This window comes from Aricia agestis, chromosome 4, assembly GCF_905147365.1.
Source record: "Aricia agestis chromosome 4, ilAriAges1.1, whole genome shotgun sequence".
Classification (NCBI taxonomy): domain Eukaryota; kingdom Metazoa; phylum Arthropoda; class Insecta; order Lepidoptera; family Lycaenidae; genus Aricia; species Aricia agestis.
In genome coordinates this window covers 7,324,375-7,338,326 of record NC_056409.1, presented here as the reverse complement: position 1 = coordinate 7,338,326, position 13,952 = coordinate 7,324,375, and the positions used below count along the sequence as shown (strand labels likewise).

General features: G+C 34.0%; 2 long non-coding RNA genes across 2 annotated transcripts; one reads left to right on the top strand and one right to left on the bottom strand.

Annotated features, from left to right (window-relative positions):
- Window positions 1-487: 487 nt before the first annotated feature.
- On the bottom strand, window positions 488-2,648 carry LOC121725831. The gene is made up of 3 exons (XR_006035445.1): window positions 2,270-2,648; window positions 982-1,056; window positions 488-602 (listed from the first exon to the last, which is right to left on the bottom strand). It is a non-coding gene; the product is annotated as an uncharacterized LOC121725831 (long non-coding RNA).
- Window positions 2,649-2,971: 323 nt separating this feature from the next.
- Window positions 2,972-4,089, top strand: LOC121725832. The gene is made up of 3 exons (XR_006035446.1): window positions 2,972-3,194; window positions 3,553-3,621; window positions 3,999-4,089. It is a non-coding gene; the product is annotated as an uncharacterized LOC121725832 (long non-coding RNA).
- The last annotated feature ends 9,863 nt before the right edge of the window (window positions 4,090-13,952 follow it).

The following is a 13,952-nucleotide window of genomic DNA, read 5'->3' as shown; positions in this document are numbered from 1 at the left end:
GATACTTTAAGTCCCGGAAAAGGACATAGGATACTTTTTATGCCGGAAAAATGTACGGTTCCTTCGCGTTAAATGAGTTGCGGGCGTCATCTGGTCATTTACTAAAATGTAATTAAATTAAGAGTTTGACAGATCAACGTATCGGGCTTATATCAAAATCACCATTTAATTACAATTGTAATCAGGGCGAGCGAAGCGGGCCCTAGTATATCCCACAACCTGAGCATTTTTGTGGTACACTTTACGGAAAAACTATCACGCCTATTGATTAGTGCTTTAACATAGTAATTTTTATTTATATTATGTAGTTAGATGTGTTATGATCGGTCAATCAAGGTTTGGTTACTAACCACGCAGAAAAAACGACGCAAGCCCTCACAAAACTCGGCTTGCTAGTTAATATTCGTCGCAACAGTAAGTATTATTAAATCAATTTTATTTTAACTTGAGTCTATGAAAAAGGGTAGAAAAAATAAGAAATACTGAATAATAGCAACAAACATTTATTGATTTTAAAATTTCCTAGTTAATCATGAACAGTAGGTGTGTCTCTGCATGATGATGACTTTTCATCATTCGATGTCCACTTCAGCCGCATTTTCCTGTAAACATTTTAAATATTTATCAATTTGCAATACCACGTAAGAAGGTAAGGTTTTTAATGATTTTAATTAAAGTGTTATAATTTAGCAAGATTTTAACAAATGTGGTAATTTGTATAAATTCGAGTCTACGGACTGCGACGCTGTCAGCTTGATGTAGAGCAAGGGCTCTAATAGGAAAAGTTTGTATCCGATTTTGACTGTGCGCAGACTTATCTGGCGCGCACTACGAGTATACACTGTATAAATAAGATTTGGTAGTGTGGCCCGACGTAAAATTCTACTTCCGAATTTTGGCCCAAGTGTCGAAAAGCTTGGCCACCCTTGATGTAGAGCAAACATCCGCAGTCTGTTTCATGAAATCAACAAATTATTGTACCAGTGGTGGGGCAGTCGGTGCAGTCGTCGTCGCAGCTACAGTCATTTTTACAGTCGGCTCCATCTTTGCAGGATTCTGGAAAAAGTTAAATAAAACACATTGAAATAGCATACGTTTTTAAATATATTATCATATTTTACAGTATTTAAATGTTATTCGCTCTTATCAAGAATTATAAAATAATACAATCAGTATTTAAATAAGCGCATATAAAGAGTATTTACCATACTTCAATCATGCATATTAACGATATCTAGGTTTAAATGATAAGATAAAGAAATAGTTCTAGTAGATCAGGGGTCACCAAATGGCGGACCGCGGTCCGCATCCGGACCGTTGCACCGACCCATTGTGTGCGGACCGAGCATTTTCGAAGATGAACTTCGTTAAAAATAAATTTCGGTCTCGACTTACTAATAAACATCTTCAGGATTTAATATCAATAGCTTGCACCAGTTTCACTTCAAACATCAGATCTTTGTAATTTCCGTACTTACTTTTGTTTAATAAATATTTTTTATAAAATGTGCGGACCGCGAAGGTCAGCTTCATTCCTGAAAATGGACCCGGGGCGAAACTAATTGGTGACCCCTGTAGTAGGTAGATGTAACGTAAAATAAAAATAAAGTTACATTCTGTTGAAAAATATCTATCAAATCAATAGATATCAATGATGTTATAACTAGCTGTCCCGGCAAATGTTGTTTTGCCATAAACCTAAAGTATTTCGGCTATATTATTTTATTCAAGTGACTAAATAAGTAGGTATGCCACCATGGCAACGTCCATCGCTATCCCGTTGCACAAACAATGGTCGCCGTCAGTCTCGAGTTGTAATAATTAGGTATTATTTATTCAACAAATGCACTTATCAATATAAAAAGTATGAAGATGTTGTCCGATTCTCAACCCTAGCCGATATGCTCACTAAGATTCACGAAAATCGGTAGAGCCAGGCCGTTTCAGAGGAGTTCAATTACGCACACCGTGACACGAGAATTTTATATGTTAGATATTATAAAAAAACTAAAAAGTACTTTATCCCGATTTGACTATTTTAAGGCAACATCACACAAGACAACAAGTGCAGTTTCGTATTTTATTCGACCCAGGCCGTTGGAATAATAGTATTTTAATAAAATGTCGAACCAAAGTGAGAAACATTACTTTGGCGTAAATTAAAAGACTACAAGTAGTATAATATTCGTAGCCAGTAAGTCAAACAACAAACGAAACTACATAAATGTTGCCATAAGGTTCTAGACATAAGTAGTAAGGACAAACTTACCTTTGCATGGTTCACAAGGCGAAGGCATATTGAATAGTGAGTTGATGCTTGCGTCTACACCAAAACTGTGTCTTCCGATTGGAATCGTCTGTTTATATACCTTTAACTTAACAATAGCATTTGCAAGGTTGTAGAAAAAAGTTAGTCTTTGGTAAACTACGCTACAGTTCCTTTATATTGAATCTTGATGCGGATTTGGAACTTTGTATCGGAAGTCTTATAGGGTTTTTTAAATCTATGATAAGTAAAATGCAATTTATACCTATAACTAGGTGACGTCTGCAATTCTGTTGCGCCAGAAATCGTAGATTTTTTGGAACAAAAGTATCCTTTCTGGCTTTCTCTTTTCCCGGGACTCAAGTATCTTCGTACCAAACAACAAAATCGGTTCAGCGGTTTGGGCGCGAAGAGGTAACAACAGACAGAAAGACACACTTTTCCATTTAATAAATATAAAGGTCTGTACAGTTTTCTTAACTTTATTTATGATCGAATAATTTCGAATCTTTTCGACTAAACGTTTCCGAAAACACGTTTTGTTCCCATCGAACCAATATTTTTTAACTATCCAACCACTAAATTTAAAAAGAATGTTACAAGATGGCGCAGTTTTAATTGTGCTTTTAATTTTATCTCCGCGCTAAAATATACTACATATAATAATCAACGTTTTTAAAACGTCCCACTGACGTTTTACAAACGGCAGTGCGGTCTTGCCTTTACAATACGTACTGTCGTGGTACTTACAATCCTTGATGCACCGAATTCGTTACAGCTGATTAAGCCACAATGTCAAGTTTTTGTCATGACTCGTTTTTTTAGCTGAAACTTTTAGTTCCCTTTGCATCAGTTGCAGTGTCTGATTTCAATTAAGAAGACGTTTTTATAGAAATATATATTAAAATGATGAACAGTAAAGTTAATGGTAAGTGCATTTAGGAAGGAGATATACTATTAGTTATTACTAAGCATTTAATGGCATTTATCTATTTATTTTTCTCTATTATTTTTATTTGGCGTGGGTCACTCAGTGATTCGCTATCTTCAATGTGATTTGGTTACTGTGACTTTGCCCTTTTACAATTTTTTTATAGTTATATTTTACCTTTTACGTTATCAAAATATGCTTTTGAGTTGTGAGTTCCGTAGAATAGAACCCTTCTTTTACTTGTATAAGTATCTACGTAGGTTCTAGCTATTAAAATAATCGGTGAACCAATAAAATTAATTCCCTTGATCGTGACAGTTTGTGTTAATTTACTTATTGCGACCTTAACTTACAGATGTAAAGCATGTAGGCTGCCATGAGTCGTGTATACCAGGGTGTGAATGCCAAGATGTTAGACTCGATGGTAAGTTTTAGGATTCAAATTCTTTCAAAATTTAAATTCTTTATTAAGTACACAATAATATTCAATATTATAAACTAGGTAGCGTACATAAAGTCGCCTAGTCCCATGCTTACTTAATAGTAAAAACTTATGTTATGGCCAGCGGCAAAAATAACAAAGTATTATTCTTATGTTCATTCTATTTACTTTTCCTTTTCATCTTTACAATTATAAAGTATTACCATTAGGAAATTCACAAAATTCCGTAGATTTAAAGAATAAAAATCTCTATTTATTAATTTTTCTATCAAAAGTGAAGCAGATTAATGTAAAAATTGATTGTAGGATAAATTATTATCTATTAGTTGTAAGAGTAAAAAGCTCTTTATGTTTTTCAGGAACGTGCATCAAGTAATATTCAAGATCTGGTCAGCAACAAAATTGATAGCTTAAGGGATTAATTTAAATATTTATCATGATAACATGGATTATTTAACGTTATCTAATAATTATTATTGTTATTAATATTTTATTGTTGAAATCCACTTTTTGTAAGCTCGTTCTGGATTTTATTATAAATCAATAGTTTCGTTTATTTTTCGCTTACTCAAATTCATACCGCTCATGGTACATGTGTACGCTCAAAGCCCGTCACAGTCTTAATCTATAATATATATTAATATATTTATAGGTAGACATATTTTTAATACTAAATCCACATGCCACAGAAATATATATTATAGCTGAGTGTGTGGTCACGCGAAATTAGTATATATTGTAAATTAATTCAGTGCTTGTGTCTGTACACGGGTGGCAGGACAAATTTAAACACACTCGCGTAAAAGTTAATTAAAATATATTGAAAGAAACACATTAAAACACTAAATTATGACAATGAAACAAAATTGTAAATATTAAACTAATGAAATTAAATAATATGCGAAAACAAGTTAGCGCGCGGAGCTCGGAAAATTCTCTTTCAATCTTCTTTTCTATTTTTATTTGAATTTAAAAATTCCGCGGCAAACTCCTTCTTCCCCTTTTTTTACTTTATTAACAAAATCTAGCAAGTGCTTTGGCATTGAGGCTGTACGCCGTTGCCTCAATGCAATACCTACTTGTGTACTATTATTATTATTTGCTATATATAGAAAATATATATTAATATGCCGAGCTATAAATATATTAATATATATTATAGCTAAGTCTGTGACGGGCTTTAAACAGTACCTATGTTCATCATCAGTCGCAAAGTAATTTTTTATTCGCTCGTTTTATTATTTCCCATTTAAAATTAAAACTTCAAATTCTGTTATAGATTTTTAATTTTTCATTACATCATAGGCAATAAGAATATTTGAAATTACATATTTAGGTATACTATTTAATCGATTAAAACCATATAATTAATATAAATATTATAATTGATAATAAAACGGATTTCAATATTTTATGATGACTTTTGCCCATTAAGTGCAAATGATTATGGATATAAAATCATTGACAAATTAAGGCCAAATGCGCCAGCTTTATTGCTAATCATTCACCAAACTATCATGCGTTCTCCCTCATAAATCAAAGATTTAGGGAGATAGCATGATTACTGGTGCAAGTGTTCGTGTCTACTTTTTGGTGGTGGTGGTGGCATCGCTGGTGGTACGTTTGCAGGTGCAGGAGCAGGAGGAGTCGCACTTGCAGCTCTGTCCGCACTGGGATGAAGAGCATTTGCAGGCTGAAACAAAGTCGAGAATGAATCGGCTTATACAATTGAGCTCGAACTTGACTGGCCATACGCTCCTGCATGTCTAAAATCTAAATGAACCTATCAAAGAATAAATTAAATGTCGTTTAAAACAAGTCTACGGAATTCTATTTCTTAGTCATAAAGTTAAGTATGTCTAAAGGCACTTCTCCACGTGCGTTGGGCCATGAATAATGATGGATAAGCAGGGTTATCACCAGGTGTTGCATCTAAAGCTATCGGTATTATGAATAATCGATATTGATCATAGGCTCATATACACGTAAATTCCATACTTAGCTGATATTCTACATAAAATGTTACTATGTTCATTTTAGACTAGCTGAACAAATTCTATATTTAAAGCTGAAATAAAATATTCCTAAGGTGAAATAACAGACAAATAACTGATATTTTATATAACCGATTAAATTAAATTAACTACTAGCATTAACCTTCAATGTAGCCTAACACAATTAGTAATACATCAATTAGGTACATTATTATTAAAGCGGTAACGAAACTGACCGAATACTTGCTATTGTTAGCTGCATTAAACAAAGATGGTATAAAATAATTGAAGGATATCCGTAGTTAGGCGATGTATTGCTTAATCTAGATTCTAGAATCTAAATTCCAGAATAGTCTAGGTGATAAATGCACTAATGCTTTGTATTTTTATAAAGGTTTATTTTATGAGTTAAAACAATGGTGCGACAATCTGCAAAATCGTAGACATTTTGAATTATGTACTTACTTATAAGATACTTTTTTTATTTATTTGCACCTGAATAGTATATTTACAACGAGAACAAAAATTGTACATTCTCTACAAACAAAATACATAGTAGAAATGGAAAATTAATTTCTTAGATTAATTATTGTGCCTAGTAACTATTCAATTTATATTGAGATTTATAAAGGATTTAACTTTATTCACTGCAGCCACAGAATGTATATTAGTAGTACCAACTGCAGCTTAGGTACGTTTTATGTCACAGTTTTTAATTTGTAACGACTTTTTATAAAGTATTTGTTACAATACAATAAACAGTAAGGTACATACCATCACCACAACCTCCGCAAGGCATTTTGGATCAAACAAAAGAAAATAATGGAAAACTTATCGACAACACAATCGTTCGCACGATTCTGAGTGATTCTGAGTGCGGATTTCTGCGACGTACCTTATATACCTACTGCGTATTGTTTACGATAATTTTATCAAGACTAGTCGTTCAGAAATAGAATTGCAATGCAGATGCATAAACAACTTTTTCCCATGCTTTTTCCCATGATGTTCAGTCGTAGACTGCATCTATGATGTATTCTTGAAGTTTTTGCTATTGTAAAATTGTTGAATTCGCCGATCTCGACGACAAATAATTTCTTTTGGCGTATCTATTTTAATTGTCAACACCTTAAATAGAATAATTGTTGCTTCTTCGCATAATTTGTCTTGTGTCTGTGTGTTTGTTTTGTGTTGTCGAGTTTTTTGGCTTCTATTACGAAATATGTAACTAAGTATGTACCTACGTTTAAAATTGAATCCAGGTTTACAATACAAAGTAGGTTCTATTGAAATGTTATGCATACAGTATGATTACTAAAATTGTATGTAGCCACTTTTAATTAACTGCAATAATATCTTAACAGGTACTGTTCTTTCAGGATAAAATCTTCTTTGAATAGGTTTCATCAGGCAAGGTATCATATTCTGGTGTCCATAGTAGTCTATTATAAATACATAAATTTGTCCACTTTTTTGTCTGGAAAATCGAACAGTATAATTATTATACTTGAGTCCTAAGAAAGGACATGGGATAGATTCCATTCCCACGTATTATGTACGATTTACAATAAACGAATTTTAGAACGGTTGTTGAGTTTCATCAACATCTTGTTGTAATTCAAGTTAAGAGGGCGACTACCCAAAAATCAAACATCGTCCTTCTCTCTTCACACTCACGCCCGTCTTTCATATGCCAGGTGAAAGAGTATACTATATATATAACTCGATAAATATTACAACATTTTAAAAATCCGCTAGGTCAGTTTCTCAATGATAGAATTTTATACAATGTGTTAAAATATATAAACTTAGTTCAATGCACTGCTATGGCAATAAATGAAAAATTCGTGAAAATTAGATTAGATGCATCTTTGTGATTTTTTTCTATCGAGGTAAGATATATAGAAATGAATTATAAAATTGAAATTTTGGGTTAGTCTTCATTTAAGTCTCAAGGCGTAAAAACATAAATTTGTTTTCAATCCTTATTAACATCATAAAATCCTTATTAACATCACAAAAGACTTTGCACTCCGCTGACCAATTGATTCTTCAGTTTTGCACTCGGCCAGTTACTCAAGTACCTAATTGTTCAATTGGCTACATTGATAAGAATGTTTTCGACGTCTGAGTTTCAGTAAACATAGGAACATTACAAGCTGAAGTTGTATAGTATAAAAACAACAGCTATGCTTTAATTCTAATATCCATAAAGATATTTACGCAGTTATAATTACTATAAAAGGTTCGCTCATTCGCTGTCTATATGTCTGTCATGTCACTATTAGATATTAATAAATAAACTATTAGATGATAAAAGATATGCAGACTTTTTAAATAATTATTTGGTAAATATTTAAGTTAAAGGGTATGCCATATGCCTAGAGTTTTTCTCCTTGATGTTGAACTCTACCTTATACATAATAATTACTTAGTATAGCGCCACAGAGTTTTCCTCTTTTGTTTCTATATGAATTTAAGAGCTAAGAGCGTATAGTGATAATATATCCTTAAATTAAATGAATAAAAATCATTTATCCCATCCACTACTAATTGGTAATTGGTATACTCAACTAGTGGCACTATAATTGGGTATACCACAAACAAAGTTACCTTACTTACTAAGTTACTTACTTATGATAATATCATGACTCTTTACTTATTTTTTATTTATTTAATGAAATAAGGGGGCAAACGAGCAAACGGGTCACCTGATGGAAAACAACTTCCGTGCGTCGCCCATGGACACTCGCAGCATCAGAAGAGCTGCAGGTGCGTTGAAGGCCTTTTAAGAGGGAATAGGGTAATAGGGGAGGGTAGGGATGGGAAGGGAAGGGAATAGGGGAGGATAGGGAAGGGAATTGGGTCTCCGGTAAACTCACACACTCGGCGAAACATAGCGCAAGCGCTGTTTCACGCCGGTTTTCTATGAGAACGTGGTATTTCTCCGGTCGAGCCGGCCCATTCGTGCCGAAGCATGTCTCTCACGTATAAATATCCTACTTAACGTGTTATGCACTGAATTGCATTCCAGTGACATATTTTAGTTTTCCCTTTTTTATTTTTCAGTAGATAGTGCTTCTAATGAAGAAATTCGATACATTTTAAAATGTTATTACAAAAAAGGTAAAAATGCAACACAAGCCGAGAAAACAATTTGTGATGTTTATAGACCTAAATATGCAGTATCAGTGAGAATAGGTAGCGCAAAGGTTTAGGCGTTTTCAATCCGGAAATTTTTATATCAAATATGCACGTCGCTATGGTCGCCCTGTTACAGATAAAACTGATGCCATTTTTGAAAAAGTGGAGCAAGATCGGCATGTTAGTAGTTACGATGTAGCTGACCACAAAACTGTTTTGGCGCATTTGAAAAAAGCTGGGTACACAAAAAACTCGATATTTGGGTGCCTCATGAGCTCACTGAAAGAAACCTAATGAACCGTGTGATTTGTGATTATTTATTACGACGTAATGAAACCGAACCATTTTTGAAGAAGCTGATAACTGGTGATGAGAAGTGGATAACGTACGACAAGAACGTGCGAAAAAGATCGTGGTCAAAGGCCGGTCAGGCTTCACAGACTGTGGCGAGACCCGGGTTAACTCGCAAGTCGCAACTCTCAACTCGCAAGTGTGGTGGGATTGTAAGGGCATTATTCATTATGAGCTGTTACCGCCAGGCAGGACCATCGATTCCGAACTGTACTGCGAACAACTGATGAGATTAAAGCAAGAAGTTGAGAGAAAGCGGCCGGAATTAATCAGCAGAAGGGGTGTGGTTTTTTACCATGATAACGCTAGACCTCACACATCTTTAGCCACTCAGTAAAAATTACGGGAGTTTGGCTGGGAGGTGTTGATGCGTCCACCGTATAGTCCTGACCTTGCACCTTCAGATTTCCACCTGTTTCAATCGCTGCAGAATTCCTTGGGCAGTGTCAGGTAGACATCACATTAAGAGGACTGCCAAAACCACATGTCGCAGTTTTTTTATAACAAGCCCCAAAAATTTTATTACAATGGTATCATGTCCCTACCAACAAGATGGCAAAAATTTATCGAACAAAATAGCACCTATAATCTATACTTTAGACAATTGTAAATAAACTTTATTAAAAAAAACCTTTTGAATTTTTATATAAAATGCGAAGAAACTTTTTGCCCAACTTAATATAATTTATATATTGCGGTGGTATCTATAATAATAATAATAATCATTTATTGCAGGCAATACACCCATATAAAATATATAAAATTAAATTAAAAGTTAAAATTAAATAGTACATAAACATTGTGAATTTTAAATAATAATACAAATAAAATAAAATGCTACAAAAATATCGTTTAAAAATAATTCTAAAAATCATTTCTGGTTTCTGCCGCGATGTACCGATAACCAGTAGGCTGGAAGCGAGTTCTCCGGACACCCGGCACACACACCGAGAATTACGTTCCTAGAACATCGCACGCGGGCCCAGAATTCCGCAACTCGTGCCCTAACAACGGCGAAGTAATCGGGAACTCTGGCGTCGGCAAACATGCCCGAAGCACTGCAGTATCTAGGCAGTCTCATAAGATTGCGGTATGCGTTATTATACTGCACCCTGATGCTACTCCTTACAGATTTAGAGCAGTTGCTCCAAAGCTGACACGTATACAGGCATTGACAGTATATATACAGTATAATTTACAATAACATGATTTAAGTCTAAAAAAACAACTATTTAATCATAATATTCTTAGCAAATATTTTACTAGGTGACGTCCGCAACTCCGTAGAGCCAAAATTCATTTATCGTGCGGGACTCGTACATTTTTTCGGGACCAAAAGTATCCTATATCCTTCCTCGGGACTCAAAGTATCTTTATACCAAATTTCAGCTAAATCAGTTTAGCGGTTTGGACGTGAAGAGGTAACAGACAGAGAGACTTAAATATAATAGTATTCTAAAACTTATAGGAGTGATTTAGGTAGCGCCTAATAAAATACTATCCGCAATCAATCCTAACATATTTAATGATGTTTAACCTTGTAGGCATTTATTGTGCTCAATCGCATCTTATTATTCGTATTATAAAACAGCAGCATTGCTGTTTTATTACTTACGAGTATGAAGGAGGAGTTCTGGCCGATTGGAGTCGTCTACAGGAGGTTCCGAGGACGACTTCCGAACACGTCGCGCCCCACGTCGCAGGTAATACGTGTTTAGTGTTTTAGTGTTAGTGTTAGTTTTTAGTATAATTGTATGTATGTTAATCTATAAGGTATTTATAATATGGGCCAAGATGCCTGAATTAAATAAAGAAATAAATAAAATAAAATAAAATAAAATCATTCCTTGGTAAAAACTGAAATTCATTACCTAATGTTACTACAAATTAAAACTTTTAATCAAGGTTTACTACCTATACATTAATAGCATAAAACTGCATCTATTAGTACATTTAAGTAATGAATAATTCAATTTACGTAATTAATAATTAAAATAGCGACAAATACAATTCAATAACCAATATCTCCTTTATAAGGCGACGCCTTGATAATTTGGCTGTAGCGATATCGATTTTTCTATAGCAATGACTAAAGCTAAGAAATTAAAGTTCATTGTCAGTATTCATCATGTCTTTGTCTTTGAATTACCCATAGCATAACACGATTGGTCAACTTTTATAACACAGAATAATCAATCAAAAAGACCAGTGTAAAAACAAGGGATTCCTATATTTCCAAGAAAGGAGATTGATTTGAGCTTCCAAAATTTGTACATAGATTGCAGCGTTGCCAGACGTCCCGATTTTGGAGGGACGTCCCGATTTTTTCATCAAAATTAAATGTCCCGCAGGCTCAGTCCCGCTTTTCGGGGAAAGTCCGAACGTACGTGCAGCGTGCTGAGAAAGAAAGGTGCGTACTGCGTAATGAAGAAGTGTGGGAGGTAGAGGGGTGGATTTTCTTTGGGTACTTAAGCAATCTATTGTCACGTAAACGTTATTTTAATACAAAGAAAAAGATAAAGATTTAAAAAACTTTTGATTATACCTTTTTTACTTTGTCCCGCTTTTGACTGAAGAATCCCGCTTTTTCACTCAAAAAGTTCCAAAGTCCCGACTTGGCACAAATCAAATCTGGCAACGCTGATAGATTGGTTTAAGCATTCACTTTAAACATATCCAACACGGTTTTTTACTTTAACGCGGCGTCATCTGAAATGGTACAAATTGCATAATAGTTACTTGAAATAAAGTACAAGGAAATGTACTGATGACGAAATATACAGGATATAACAAAACAAGTAAGTACTTTAGGGTATGTACTCGTATGTCTTTCTAACTAGTTAACTGTAAATGTAACATTTTTTTGTATTTTTTGTATGGGCATGTAGGTATAATATATTCATGATTTTTCATAGCAACATTGAAGTAAAAAGTTATACTTTCAGTAGTGCTACTTTCATAGTGAACTCTATATTATAAGGTACACATACACAGATTACACACCCTAAAGTATACTCACTTTTTTTGTTAAACACAGCCTTATATAATATGCATGGCAGATGGCTCCTTTCGACTCAGAAATACCTAAACTTATAAAACTTTATTTTAATTACTAGCTGTTGCCGGCGACTTCGTCCGCGTTAGCATAGTAGATCACATCGGAAGTATTATTTATTGTACAAAAATATTCAATGTACAGAATTGACTTTCCTACGATTTTATTATACAAGGTGTAACAAAAATAAGTTATAATACTTTAGGGTGTGTATGTCTTCATTATAGAGAGTTTACTGTGAAAGTAGCAGCGCTGAAAGACCAAAAAAAATTTTCACTTTTGTATGGGGAAACTCGTGACGCTCGGGCCCTTGCCCATACAAAAGTGCAAAAAATTTTTCGTAAATATTTATACCCTAAAGTATTCTCACTTATTTTTGTTACACCCTGTATATAGATGTTCCGCGCGGCTTTGCTTGCGTAGTTTAGGAATTTCACGCAACCGTACATTTTTCCGCAAAAAATAGCCTTTGTCCCTTCACGTGGTCTATTCTTCATGTTTGCCAAATAACATAAAAATTGCTCCAGTAGTTATTAAGATAATAAGCAATTTCAAATAATTTCACTCCGTTTTTTCCACATTTTCCCTCTATTTCTTTGCTCTTATTAGTCTTAGCGTAATAAAATATGGCCTATAGCCTTCCTTGATAAATGGGCTATCTAACACTGAAAATTTTTTTCAAATCGGACCAGTAGTTCCTGAGATTAGCGCGTTCAAATAAGCCCTTTCATATAATTTCCCACGTTTTTTCCACATTTTCCTCTATTTCTTAGCTCCTATTAGTCTTAGCGAGATAAAATATAGTCTAAAGCCTTTTTCGATAAATAGGCTATCTAACACTGAAAGAGTTTTTCAAATCGGACTAGTAGTTTCTGAGATTAGCGCGTTCAAATAAGCCCTTTCATATTATTTCCCCCGTTTTTTCCACATTTTCCTCAAAATATTCGCTAGTATTAGTCTTAGCTTAATAAAATATAGCCCATAACCTTCCTCAATTAATGGGCTATCTAACTCTGAAAGAATTTTTCAAATTGGACCAGTAGTTCCTGAGATTAGCGCGTTCAAATAAGCCCTTTCATATAATTTCCCCCGTTTTTTCCACATTTTCCTATATTTCTTCGCTCCTATTTGTTTTAGCGTGATAAAATATAGCCTATAGCCTTCCTCGATCAATGGGCTATCCAACAATGAAAGAATTTTTTAAATCGGACCAGTAGTTCCTGAGATTAGTGCGTTCAAACAAACAAACAAATAAACTCTGCAGAATTATAATATTAAATAGTATAGATGTGCAAAATATTTAAGCAACAAATAAATATCTACCAAAGAAACCATTTTAGGAAGCCGGTTGGTAACTCTAATATATATATTTTTTGCATTCATGTATTCGCCATTGACGACCTCTGTGGCTCAGTGGTGAGCGCGTCGGTAGCTCAAGCCGGGGGTCGCGGGTTCGAATCCCGCCGACGGAACAAAAAGTATTCAATGTTCCCGGGTCTGGATGTATATTAAATATGTGTATGATATAATAAAAATCTTAAATATATGTATAGTATAAAAGTATTAAATATATTTCCGTTGTTTGGTACCCGTAACACAAGTCCTTTAGGTACTTAGCACGGGGCCAGACTGACGTGGTGTGAAGCGTCCATAGATATTATTATATTATTTATATTATTATTGATATCCATTGACTTAATTAAAGTAACATTTAAAAATAAAAGGTTGGGGAGAAAGTCTTTTCGCATTAATATAATATGTATGAACTT